The following is a 12,275-nucleotide window of genomic DNA, read 5'->3' on the forward strand; positions in this document are numbered from 1 at the left end:
TCTTTTTCTCTCTCACATTTATGTTTAAGTTTTGGTTCAGATGGGTATTATTCAATTTTGGATTGATGATGATTCTAGTTTAGCTGGTTTTGTTCTTTATTTGTTTTTAATTTGTTACTGTTACGTTGCTGTAGCCATTGGCTAAAATTTCTTCTCTTTGAGGTGTATTTGTTGATATTTTGGATTTTAACTGCTCTGCGTCTTCTGAATCTGCTTAAACCTATGATGGGTATTCGTTCAAAATTCAAATCATTGTGTTATGTCTGTACGAGGGGGGTTTCTTCTTTTTCCCTTTTTAAATTTGGAATTCGGAGATGCCCGCAGTGGAATTTTCAGTGTGGCCATTTTGTTGTATGTATCAATCCCCATCTAATGGACTGAGGAATATCAGAACCAATGCGATGACGACGGGTGACCGAGAAATGACCAGCGAGGACCACCGAGCATCGATGAAGGTTGCAAAGAGCAGTGAGCGACAAAAGAGAAAACCCAATCCCTATATCCTCTCTCCCTCTTCTTTAGCGGTTTTAGGTTAATTTACCCTTCATTCATATGAAAGGGTAATTTGGTCAGAGAATTAGCAACTTAAGTGATGACATCATCACTTAACAGGTAAATCTAACAGAAATGGTACGTTAGTTAGAATCTTCAAACTACAGAGGAAGTTGTTGCTATATATGAAAATACGTAGGGGGAACATGATATTAAGCCAAAGGTTAGGGGAGGGGAGTGTAATTTCCTCATAACTAATTATTGAGGCAAAGGTTGCCATATGAACGACCTATAACTTTTTTATGGCTTATTGTAGACACCGAATTTTGTCACCCCTCGGCAATGATGACAATATGAAGAATTACATGTTAGATATTTTAGACTCAGAGAATTTTCAAGCTTAAAGTAGAAAATGACCATTTTTTCCCCTATAAACTTTCAAGAGAAAATGTTTTCAAAAATTGAAATTTGATGTTGTGGATTATTGTCATTTGTCCCTTCAAGTCGAGCATTATACTTTGATCCGAGAACCATGCGAATCGACGTCCGAGTCTCTCTTTCACTATTGATCTGGGTCCCTATTTTATGCATATTTTCATAAAGGTTTTCGATCGATACCACAATTATGTCTCATATCATTGGATAGTGCTCTGATTGAGCTTTCCAATGACATATTACACGTCGAATTCTGACTAACGGTTTGAAAGATATGACCCCCCGAAAGTTGACTCCAAAGTTCGGTATCAGATTCCATTCCAAGCAACCAAGGAGTGCCACATGGCACCCAAACCCTTTTGTCCAAAAGTAAGCTTTTTTGGATAATTCTCTCTAGTTTTTTAGTCCCATATCGAAAATAAGAGAGAATTGTCTCAAGTCCCAAGGCTATAAGTATAGCCCTTCATCTCTTTCAAAAGGGGAAGAAAAATTGGGAATTTGAGAGAGAGGATTGCCCCATCAAGGTTTTGGCTAACTTTTTCCCTCTAAAATCAAATATTTTATAAGTCTAAAAGTTTAACACATTAATCATTCATTGAGCCGGGAGATTTAGTCCGGTTCGGTTCGATTTGGGGCTTGAGGCACAAGGGTTATCTCCCATTGTTTCTTGATCAAAGCTGGGTTTAAGGTATTTTTCTTCTCCTAATTGCAATTTAAAACTAGTTTTTCTAATTTAATAGATTGGGTTCTAATTTATTAATAATTGTTTCATTTAGATTAATTAGGTTTAATTAGTTTCAATTTGGTTTAATGTGGTTTATTAGATATAAATTGGTTTATTCCGATTCAATTAAGTGTATTTAGGTTTAATTGATTCATTTAGATTAATTAGGTTAATTAGATTTAATTTATTTTAGTATGGTTTATTAAATGTGAATTGGTTGATTCTGATTCAATTGGGTTTATTTTACTTTAATTGGGCTCAACATAGTTTGATTTGGGTCATTGGGTCCAATCCATTGGTTTTGCTAATTCGGTTTTTCTCATTATAATGTGTTTTGTTTTCTCTTATTATTATATTTTGATTCAATTAATCAATTTTATTTTTGGTTTAATATAATCACTTAATAAGTAGGTTTGATTTGATTTATTTTTAGTTTTTTGCTCTTTAAACATGAACCCTTAGATTAGAATCTTAAGCCCTAATCTCTTCTCCCATCTCTTCTTCCTTTCTTTCTTCTTTTCCCTATAGCAGAAAATCAGCCGCCTCCCTCCTCTTCTTCTTCTTCATTTTTTCCTTCTTCTCCTTTCTCCTTTCTCATTTCCAAACCAGCAGTCATCGTGGTAGCAAAGCCTTCACTTCTCAGGTAACCGAACCTCCCTCCTCTTCTTCTCCTTCCCTTCTCCATGGCTTAAACCTGCAACTTCTTCTTCTTCTCTCATTCTTCTTCTTCTCTTCTTTTTCCCTGCTGCTGCAACTACTAACCAGCAGCCATCAAACCTCGTTTTTCATTCTTCTTCTTCTTCTTCTTCTTCTTCTTCTTTTCTCTTCTTCTTCCTTGCTGCTGCAACTACTAACCAGCACCCACTGAACCTCCTTTGTCATTCTTCTTCTTCTTCCCTACTGCTGCAACTATTAACCAGCAGCCATCGAACCTCCTTTCTCATTCTTCTTCTTCTTCTTCTTCTCCTTCTTCTTCACTTTCTTCTTCTACTTCTTTCCTTCCTCCAAAATCTACAGCAACCATTGGTGACATAAACCAGCAAAAAAAAAAAAAAAAAACTATTCTCACCTTCATTTTCTCCTAGTCTGAACTCATCCTCCCCCTCTTTTCTCCATAACTAAAATCATCTCCTACTTCTTCCCACTTACCTTTCTCCATAACCAAAATCTGAACCACTACAGCTCCCATCTTCTTCCCTTTGCCAAAATCCACCCCCTGCCCATCGTCTTCTCTTCTTCTTCCTATTTTATTTTAATTTTTTTGTTATTTCTTTAATTTGCTGATTAGATAGTCCATATTTGTAATACCTACAACCTGTTATTTCATTTCTGTATTCTATGTGGAATCTTCCCCTCCTTTTGTTCTTTATTTTTCTTTTATCCATTTTGGTTTGATTTCAGGTCTGTAATGTATCCAGTCCTAGAACTTAGGGTTGGGATTCCCCTAATTTTAAAATTTAAAATCAAATGATTTTATTTTATTTCCCTTTTAATAACGTATGGGACGTAGTCTAGGGCGTGGCTGGCACCCCTCAAACCGGCTCGTAACATTAGGTGTGTTTCTTGGGCTTTCAGGTTGATAAAATGAACCCGTTTCGGTCCATTTCTTTTTATCTCAAATAGTGGGTCCCTTTAGAATTAATTATGTATTTAATTTAGATTCGGATATCTTGCCATATTGATAATCATTAGATTTAGATAGGTCAGTCAATGTCATGTTTGTCATGCTTCATGTTTATTAACATGTTTTTTATATTTGATGATTTTTTTTTTGTTTAAATCAATTCATGTTCTCATGCATGTAGGTCAGTTATTATTCATATTTTATCCACTTCTCACTCATATCACCACATGGGACATTTACAACCATTGTATATTTAACATAATAGATAGATTCGATTTACTTAAATTGAGGTAGTTAATTAAATAATTATTTTAATATTAAATTAAATAAAGTCTTAACTCATTAGATTAATTAGGGTTCATAATGCATTTAATTGACTCTTAAAATTTGATTTTAATTGATTAGGTTTTCCAAAACTTCCATTTAAAATAGTTAGATTTGGGTAGCTTTCACCATTCAATTCAAGTTTTTGTCTTTCTTTAAAAACCTTTTTACCTATTAGATTAATAGATTAATTAGAATTGCAATAATTCATTTCACAAATTATTAGGGAGTATGATTAATCATTTTAATTAATTCAATTTAGGATTTCATAAATTCATTAATCATCCATCTAGGTTAGGCTCAATTAATTGAGTTAGTTTAATTTAGAGTTTCACAAATTGCTCAAGTAATCCTAGGTCTAGGCTTATTTAATTAGCTTAATCTAAGACTCATAATACATTAATTAAATTATTGAGGGTTTTTAATTTTTAATTAGCGTAATCATTTCATTATTTGCATCATTACCTATCTAGCATAATTTAGACACTTGGTTTAGGGTTTTCACATATCATGCTTAGATACCTAGTTTAGGATTTTCAGTGACCTAGATTTAGGACTAGTTAGTAGGGTACAAACAAACTTTGATCAAACAGAAAGAGACCGGCCTTAGGGCTGGGTAGACTAGGTGCCTAACACCTACCCAGTCTGCCACTTGACACTTGTTCAGAATCTTGGTGCAAACTAACCTTATCCATCAGAGTCATTAGTCTCTCTCCCTTGATTGGGGGAGACATTTATGGGTCATAGACCCTTTCTAGGTGGCGACTCACTGTTTTAACCATAACGTGTATTCCCCCTTGGCATTTGATGACCAGGGGATACTATCTCATTAGGGTCGACCCCTAGCGTGTGTACACGCGCTACGCGTCATATCGCGACCCGGTGGAGGTCCATGATATCTACTATATGTTTTGATGATTAAGTTCTAGTTGTCTATGAAAAAACTATTTGCTCTTTCAAGTGCTTTAATGAATAAACAAGTTTCAAGCATTGGAAAGTGTGTCCTTTAACCCAAGCATCAAACTAGAGATATCAAGGTACTTGAAATACTTTGTCAAAGAGTGGTGGAGCACAAACCTGAAAATCAAGTTAAACCATCCCTGAGGATTCAAGCAAACTTGAGCTAAAACTTGAAATATTCTTGTTTGCTTGATGAGTTCCTAAATCAAATGTTTTCATTTTGTAATTATTTAAATGATCCTATGATGTAATGTTCTTTAATACTCAAGCTCAATTAATCATCTAAAGACTTAAATGGAATACCTAAAAGAGGGGTTAATAGATAGAACATAATAAGTGATATTGACATTGAACCTTGACTTACCCATTTGGTAGCCTTAAGGACCGTTTTATTTAAAAATAAATAAATAAGGACCCTCATAGTTACTGAAAGAGGGAGACACAAAATTAGGGGATCTATTCATATATGATTCTGTATAATCTTGCCTACAAATAATGTTTTCGGCAATCCATTGAAATGAAAGTTGTTCATACTCAAATAAGTTAAAAAAAAAAAAGGAACACAGTAATGAAATTTCACAATATTACCAAACATGTTTTCAGTTTTTAGTAATTAGAAATAATTAAGAAAATATTTCAAAATGCTTCTCACGTTTCAATCATGTAAATGATGCTTTCATAGGCTAACTATTGAATAGATTTGGACCCTCCATACTCATCATTTTTTCTATGGATTTTTTTTTTTTTTTTGGGGAGAAAGGAACACTCCTTGTTTACCCCCTATGCTCAAACCTATATGGGCATGAAGATACTCAGTGCGAAAGGGGATACTAAGTCTTTTTCACTCCCTATTGTATTTGTGCAAGGTTTTTTCCCGCTTTATTTTTCGGGGGGTTTTGAAGAATTCTTTTTCATTAAGAATCAAAACAAGGGCTTACAAAATGAGCAAAAGCTTCTAAAACACATAGGAGCTCAAGATCCGTGCTTCGAGCCAAGAAATGAGCCAGAGAATTCATCTAGTGAATAAAGAGCTTTGGGAAAACAAAGAAAGACGAATTATGTCCTTTAAAAAGTGTTTTCATCTCCTCCAGAGGAATATGATTCAATCTTTAAATTTAATGGCATATGCCAACCATGTGGTTCTCCAATTTTTTCTGATTCTTTGATATTTTTTGTACTTCCTCCCGAGTTTAAGTTGAGTTCAATTCTTATAATTTGCAAACTTTTTCTTTCTGAATGTTTTCTTCACACCAGTTGGTGCAAAGAGTACCCAAATTTTAGCCACTTAGAAGGTGATATAGCAATTTCCACCACACAGTTATTTAGGAAGATGCCTTACAAGAAAAAAATCCTATGGAGACAAAGGTAAATTAAAATCAAAATCTAAGGAAACAACTACTAATAAGAAAGATGATGTTTGGTTTGAATCGAATGCGAAAAACCAAGCCACTTCAAAATCGAATGCTCAGATAAAACAAAGAAGAAAGTCTATGCAGCTACTTGGGATCCGAGTGGTGAAGAAGAAACGAGTGAATCTGATGAAGAAGTCACTAATACAATTTTACACAAAAATATAAAACATGCATAAAAATAACTATGCAACAAGCATATTAAGATTGGAGACTAAAGCCCAATACAATTTTGCACAAAAATAAAAATATTGGACAAAAAGTGGTAAAATAAAATACCAATAGTCCTATCATACCTCAAACCCTCCCCGCATCTAATGGGCGTAGGAAAAAATTCAATTAATCAAGGGCCAAAAATAATAATTAAATAATTGATCCAATGATATCTCAAACCCTTTCCGTATCCGAAGGGCGTAGGAAATAATTTAATTTATGAAAGATCATTCGTGTCTTGTCTAGTGGGAGTCGACACACGGGGTCCATATGCCTATCTATAACCCTATCTCATCCATTTGATTAACTGATGGGTGTCATCAAGTCTTAGCATCAAAATAATGAATAAGACATCCCCACATTTTAAATCCAAATGTCCAAACCCATACTCCCATTGAAATCAGTAAAATTGAGTATATGCAGAATTAGAGCATATTTTAGAATCAATTTTCAATAAAATTGTTGATGTTAGATAAATGTTATACATTAATTTAATTTAATTTGATATAAAGCAAAATTTATCCAAATGCATTAAGTAAAGGCCAATAAGAAATGTCCAAAAAATATTTCATAAATAGCCAATGAAATTTAGCTTAATTAAGTATTTCTTCACACTAAATGCCTAGGCTTATAATAGCTTATAGCTAGTCAAGAGCCAAACATTAATATTTGGCTTGTCATCAAGTCACACATGAAATAATAAATAAATATGATAATCAAAAGATTATTCAATTTTCAAGAATAAATTTTCAAAATCTAATGATCTTTTATTTAATAAAAATTTTCAGTTTGAACTTCTAAGAAGTCTTTTTAAATTTCAACTTCCAAAAATCTTTTAAAGTCCTTTAATGACAATGTTTCATGTGGTAATGTCATTTAAAATTCCAAAGAAACTCTACAACATTCAATGTCATAATTTATCATTAAATTTTTATTTAATTTCTGAAGCAATAATGACATTAATTTGTTAAATTACTCCTTCAAAATTTCTCTTTTCATCTATTTATTTCATACGGTAGATCTTTCAGTTTTCTTGTAAAGTTAATTACAAACAAAAAATTAAAAGGAAAACATTACTTTTTTTTTTTAATCAAAATCAGGATTTTTAAGAGATAATATGATAAAAATCATAAAAAATTATCACCCACTTTTCAGTCAAAGAGAATGGAATTTTTGATGAATATGTATGAACATATAATCAAAATAAAAGAATAATTTTCAATATATTTTAAAGAATCAACTCAATAACATGAATACCACAAGAATCATCTACAACATAAAATTTTAGCAGAGCCATCATGCTTGTGCTATTGGAAAAAGAGCCCTTAAGAATCATATGAAACAAACTCAAGAAAAAAAATTCATAAGATTGCTTTTCCATAAGGATGAAAGACTAATAAAGTATAATAAAATTGACATACATTTTGGAGATATAAAACCAACCTTTATAAGAGATTCTACAAGAGATTATAGTAGATAATCACAATAGATGAATCCGTAGTCAGCTCCCAATCCACGGAGTGTAGCAAGAACAAGATCCTCATCCGACACAGGGTGATCAATTGCCGAAAGTGCGTCGGCAACAGAGCGAACCGAAAGCAAGTAATTTGTTATAGAATCAGAGTTCTTTTGTAGGCGTGAGAGCCGATCTTTGAGATCTAAGACTCTGGTGCGTAATGAAGGGGCAGAAACTTGAGCCAAGATTGTCCAGGCTTCGTGAGAAGTGGAAGCACTGACAATGTGAGGAACAACAGCTTCAGAAAAGGAGGAGATGATCCAACTTATGATCACCTGATCTTGATGCTCCCAAAGTTTAGAGGTCAGAGTTGCAGAGCTGTCTCTAGAAGGTCGTGGAAACGAGCCAGTAACGTAGCCAAGCAAATTATAATCTCGAAGCAGAGGAACAAATTGAGTTCTTCATAGAATATAATTGCTAGAATTGAGCTTGAGCGATAGTTAAGGCGTGACATTCGGAGCAACAAATACGGAAGGTGAGTCATCAAAGATCGAAGTTGCAAGAGATGCCATAGCTGTTCCGAGATCCGAGTTTCCTTTCTAAACAGGCAATCAAACTTATACTAGATCGATATGGGAGATATATATATATACATATATATATATATATCATATTATTATATAAGTGCAAGTACTCATGCGTCGTGGTTAATCTTTCCTTCAACTATTTTATCCATCTTTCTTATTTAAATAACTTATGTTCTTTATTATCTTTTTAGTCAATCTTTATATTTTTTCGATATTATTGGTACACATGTTATTTTTTAAATAATTAAATATTCTCTAAAAATTTAATTTATTTCTTTCTTTCACATCACTTTTTTATCTCTCTCACTCTCTCTCTCTCTCTCTCTCTCTCTCTCTCTCTCTCTCTCTCTCTCTCTCTCTCTCTCTCTCTCTCTCTCTCTCTCTCTCACCCTACTTCTAGTATACCCACCTTACCATGTAGGAATACCAGTGGTATGAGTAAGACGCTTACCTGAACCTACCGGGATCTCTGATAACAGTACCTTAACAATTTACAATCTCACAACATAACCAAACAATAGCAGCGGAATCAGAGTAATATAAGAATCATAAATAAATGGGGAACATCTAATGATAAAGTAGTTATCCATAACCAAGTTTATTTGTTTACAAATATTATACATATCAAGTTTAAAAGTATACCATTCACAAATCTATATCAAAATAACAATACGCCCAACACGTCATGGTGCCACGTATACACAGATATCACAGGCACAATCTGGGTCATGCTCCCCTGCTTCTGACATCCACCAGTCTCTCACTCCATACTCGGATTCGGAGGAAAAAGAGTCACAAACTATAGGCACGACCATACACACTTTCTCGAAGAGGCACAGTGCAACCAACTACTATTTTGCTCTGTGGCCGAACAAGACCATTGGGAGAACTTTGAGTTCTAGAATGTGGACCCAGGAAAGTATGTGAGGACTAGGGATTTTTCGACAGTTTCACCTTCACCAATGCTTCGAGGTGGTTGGGTGGTATCATATCCGGAAGCCCAACCAGAGATACTACCCAAAGCTAGTGAGGTTATTCTACTCTAACCTCCAGTGCATGAATCGCGGCATGGAAGAGATGCGGATCACTTCCTATGTAAAGGGGGTCGAAGGAAGAGACAGTTGGCTAACATTCTGATGGTCGACAACACAGGAGATCTGGTCTACTACCCTCCTCGGACTGCATCTTATGAGTTCCAGAATCCCTATGTCCTTCAAGAGATGAACAATATGCTCACCAAGGCTGCTTTTGGGTGGGATCGCACTTTCAACTACCGAGCTACCTCGAAAGTTGTTTGTAGGGCAGTTCAGTTGAATGTTCTTCCCACCTGTGGACACTATGATGATGTTTCCATGCTGCACGCCTATGTAACATACTGTGTGTACATGAGGGTGCAGGTTCACCTTCCTTACCTACTGATGTGGACCATAGTGACCAGGTCTGAGGGAGGGACACATAGGGCTGGAAATCTATGCTATGGGAGGATTCTAACTGATGTGTTCCTCCGCTTTCAGGTGGACCTGCGAGGTGAGGAATAGTTGAGAGCCGATATCATAGACTTCAACTAGGATTCCCTGAAGAAGATGACACTAGATATGAGTGAAGTCTCACCCGATGAGGCTGAGGAAGAACAGCCAATGGAGGTGAAGGGTCAACTAGGAGGTGATGCCGGGGTTATTGGTGGAGGTGCTGAGGGAGATGGTGAAGATACTGATGGGGTTGGTGGTGGTAGTGGTGCTGGTGGTGGTGCTGGTGGTGATGGTGGTGTTTCACCACTTAACCCACAGACTATGGGTTTCACTGTTGCCTCCTCTTCTCATAGCACTAGGGGCGCGAGACCTTATGGTCTCAATGATGTGATGGCCCACCTAGACTTGACCACAAACCTGTTGAGGAGGATGGATAACCGGCTTGAGAGCATGGACAAGACTTACTGTCTCATGGACAATAGGGTGGCCTCCCTTGAAGCATAGATGCAGGCAATGATCTTCCACCTCGCCATTCCGGTGCCAACTCTAGGAGTACATGCTTAGAACCAGAACCAGACTCAAGGCCAAGGACAGCATCAGCAGTAGCAGGATCAGCAGGAGTAGTGGCCTATGTTGCCACTGTAGTTTTAGGATTTTCCTTTCCATGTTTTAGTTGAATTTCATATTCTAGTTGTTAGTTGAAATTTATTTTGTCATTTGCTTCTGTTATTTGAATTCCTAGATTTAGGCTAGTTAGGATTTTCAGTTTTCTGTCTTTTATTTTATGAAAATGGTGTAAGCTTATGTATTCAAGTTCTTTATCTAATGAAACGGCTTTGACACCTATGCTTGTCTTTTAGTTGTGAAATTTTATTAATTTTTGCCTTTGAAGTTTTTATTTTAAATCCTAATCCCCAATTATAGTTCGGCTGAGATTGTGAGTTAAGGTAGAGCATCACACTCTGATACCAAACTGTCACACCCCACTTCCATTATACCCATCTTACCATGTAGGAATACCGGTAGTGTGAGTAAGATACTTACCCATCTTACGAACCTACCAGGATCTCTGATAGTAGTACTTTAACAATTCACAATCTCACAACATAACCAAACAATAGCAGCGAAATCAGAATAATATAGTGGAATCATAAATAAATGGGGAACATTTAAAGATAAAGTAGTTATCCATAAGCAAGTTTATTTTTTTACAAATATCCAAGACTTACACATATCAAGTTTAAAAGTAAACTATCCATAAATCTGTATCAAAATAACAAAAATACGCCCAACACCTCATGGTGTCGCGTATGCACAAATATCATAGGCACAATCCGGGTCATGCTCCGTACTCGGGTCCAAAGGAAAGAGAGTCACAAATCATAGGCACAACCGTACCTGTATCATCATCTAAAATGAGGCATATACATGGGGTGAGATTTCCAACTCACTTAGTGAGGGGTGGAGTTCATGCATAACCAATCAAGGTAATCGCATATATATTTTATGATGCATGAATACAGAAATTAAACACATAGTCCATGATGCTCGTGATGCAATTCATTTATTTTAGGAAAAATTACACCCCCCCTCTCTTGTAGTTTGTAAAAATTACACGTGGATCCAAGAGGTTGAATGAATTACACCTCCCTCCCCTGTAGTTTGAAAAATTCTTACAATTAGGTCCAATTCGTTAGTCACCGTGAAATTGGGACTGTTAGTTGATGATGTCACCTTATATGATGCATCTTAATACTGAAAATACCCTTATATAAGGTGAACTTACTAATACACCCTTCCTTAAAAGAAACAAAAGAACATTGTCTTCTTCAACTTAGTTCTTCTGCAACCTTGTACTTCTGCAACCTCAACTTGGTTCTTCTGCAACCTCTAATCTTATAAGCCATTCTTATTTCAAAAACCTTCTGCAAATCCATGGTCACAAATCTGACGAAGCTTATGTGAACGCCAAAGGCCACGATGCTTACCGGAATATTCAAGACACATGAAGATGCCATATGCTACCAAAGCCCACTAAGGGTTCTTCTAAGATGCAGCCATTGATGTCGAATCCTAGGGAGCGGTTCTCCCTAAATTGACCACGACTTTGGGGTTGGACTATAGATTCATTCATTCTCTGTGTTCTGAAGACCTCGCACGAGCTCTCCTCTCTGCCTCACCTCTCTCTCTATTACCTCTCATTCTTCCTCCTTCCAATTTCAACTTCCATCTTCCATCTTCAAAATTGCTTCTTCTTCTAGGGTTTTCCCTTCTCTTTGAATTATAATAGTCTAAATCGGAAGGGGGAAACATAAAAGTTTTGACTGGTTCAATTCGTAAGGAAGAAATGAAAGAGAAAGAGAGAGAGAGAGAGAGAGAGAGAGAGAGATAATCTGAAAGTCGAATCTCTCTCAAAAGAGATTTATTTTCAAAGCTATCTAAAGGTATTTTCTCCTTTTCTTTTTCCCTTCTTTAATTTCTATCTCTTCTTGTCCCAATTTCAAACGACCTTGGCACCTATTTGTTGACTCAAGGAGCCTCACAACCTTTAATGCCGCTCCTCCTTTAAATTTCAAAATTTT

The sequence above is a fragment of the Macadamia integrifolia genome, chromosome 13 (assembly GCF_013358625.1).
Source record: "Macadamia integrifolia cultivar HAES 741 chromosome 13, SCU_Mint_v3, whole genome shotgun sequence".
Taxonomy (NCBI): domain Eukaryota; kingdom Viridiplantae; phylum Streptophyta; class Magnoliopsida; order Proteales; family Proteaceae; genus Macadamia; species Macadamia integrifolia.